Source organism: Mandrillus leucophaeus, unplaced genomic scaffold, assembly GCF_000951045.1.
Source record: "Mandrillus leucophaeus isolate KB7577 unplaced genomic scaffold, Mleu.le_1.0 Scaffold1987, whole genome shotgun sequence".
Lineage (NCBI taxonomy): Eukaryota > Metazoa > Chordata > Mammalia > Primates > Cercopithecidae > Mandrillus > Mandrillus leucophaeus.
Window position 1 is genome coordinate 11798 of NW_012102017.1, and position 2460 is coordinate 14257.

The following is a 2460-nucleotide window of genomic DNA, read 5'->3' on the forward strand; positions in this document are numbered from 1 at the left end:
TCCTCTGCATAAGAGGACAAGGGAGCCCCCGCCCCGCCAGCAGGCCTGAGGACATGCGGAGATACACAGGCTCCAATCTCGTCACACAAGGTGGTCAGCCTTTCCCAGTTGTAAGTGAACATGAGTTCCATGGTGTGTTTCACACAAGACTCCATCTAAGTAAGAAGGTGACAGCCGGGTGTGGTGGCTCACACCTGTAATCCTAGTACTTTGGGAGGCCGAGGAGGGTGGCTCACTGAGGTCAGGAGTTCGAGACCAGCCTGACAAACACGATGAAACCCCATCTCTACTATACTTTTACTGATAAAGCAGGCAATGAACATACTGTGTAGAAATCCTGAGCTCTTAATTAAAAGGAACACAGAGTTACATCTAAATCATTTGCTACAATGATCTAAAACCATTTTATTTACATCTTAGTATTAATCAGAGAGCAAAAACTCCTATGTTACCTTTATTTTCAGAACTGGAGCCAGGGTTGCTATGTGGCGCAGGCAACATTTTCATAACTCCATGATACTATCTGTTTGCCCCCAAGCAAACAGGAGGGAGATCCAGGGCCCCCTTCCAAGAGCAATAGCCTAGGGGAGAGAAGGAAAATCAAAGACACTGAGATGATTCCTTTTAGCAAGAAGTGTACCTGCCACCCCAAAGAGCAGAAACCACAATCTTAAAACTAAGATGTATAACATATACATATTTTTGAGATGGAGTCTTGCTCTGTCGCCCATGCTGGAGTGCAGTGGCACGATCTCGGCTCACTGTAACCTCTACCTCCTAGGTTCAAGCTATTCTCTTGCCTCAGCCTCCTGAGTAGCTGGGACTACAGGCATGTGCCACCATGTCCGGCTATTTTTTTTGTTTTTTAAAGGTCACAGCACAAAATTTATTGAGATTATTTACTAAATAATTCATACACATCCAACATCACTGAATGGAAATAACTTAATTTTTAAAAATAAGCAAGGCTTAAATTGGGGTCTTTCAAAAAACTCAAAAAATTATTGGTGACTGTATCTTTAACAAATGGAATGACAAAACTAGTTAAGTCTGATTATCTCAATCAACTCCAAAACTCAATGTTGCCAACATGTTTTTCCACTTAAAAGCAAACAAAAAGCAAAGCCTCATAATTTAGTAATTACCGTGTTTCTTGGTTTCTGTTCTCAAATGCCACAGAAAGATATCTGAGGAAAGGAAGCAAAGCACCTAGTCTCAACAGTCCTTCAAAACTTTAAGGTTGCTTTCACAATCTCACTATAAATACTTAGATTCCTATCTGACAGATTTCTTGACTTATGTGAGTAGGAATGCTCTCGAAACCTTAGTCTTTACTCTTGCTTCACACTAGAGTTGTTTGATTAAACCACCTCTGTATTTGCTGGACTGCAACACTAGATAAGAACTCATTCCTATCTCTTCCAAGAAACCAAGATCATCTCAATACGAATTTTGGTGGCCAGTATGTTACAGTACTTAGCAATACTTTGTTTTCTAGTGGCAAGTATGTTGAAAAATTTATCATTAATAAGTGAATTTCATAACACATAGAAATGATTCTATTAAAATATAAAAAATCCATTAACTTGTCCTCACTATTTCCAGTGACTTTAACTATCAAATCTAATTATACAAAGACAAAATTATTTGCCCTATTTGACCCTGTGTACCAAATGATGTAAGTGCTGAAAATAAGAAACATTTTAAGATTTTAAATCTCATATTAAGAATCTTGGATACCACTTAGCATTGGTGACAGAGGAAAAAAAAAAGTAAGGTGAAAACAAATTTCTCAGAGATTTTTAAAGGAAGAATTGATGTAAAAGAATATTCCTTTGGACTCTAAAGCCTTTTAAAAATCATTTATCTTTTGGTGCTTCAATATGATGCCAAACAAGAATCTACTGAATAAAAATAGCAAGGAAGGGAATCAAACATTTATAAGATATATTTATTAATTTTCTGACCAAAGTGCAATGATTTTATATCTTTTTAAACAAATAACTATGAAAAAAGTATTCAAGAAAATAAAACACAAATGGGAAATTCAACTAGATTGCTTCTTCTAATTAATCCTAACCTTTTATTAAGTCTAGAAAACAAAGAAAAAAGACTTTTGAAGTGTTACTAAAATGCTAACTGAATCATTTTAGCATAAATCTAGCCACATGCATTTCAAGGTTCCACTGCTGGAATTTTGTTAAGATCAGCTGAATCATGAATAATACTATATAACAGAGTATAACGAACATGAGCATTAGATGTGATCCTTGCCTCATACCCTTAGATTATGTCAGAATAAAGCTGACAATTCTGTCAGGCTCTGAACCCCTAGTGCCCCCAACCCAAATCTCAGAAGCAAAGAATATGCCCTGTCATACAACTTTGTACAAGTTGTAGTAAAACAAAGCTTAAGTTTTTTCACCTTTCTATAGTAAATGGTCAGTTATTTGATAAATA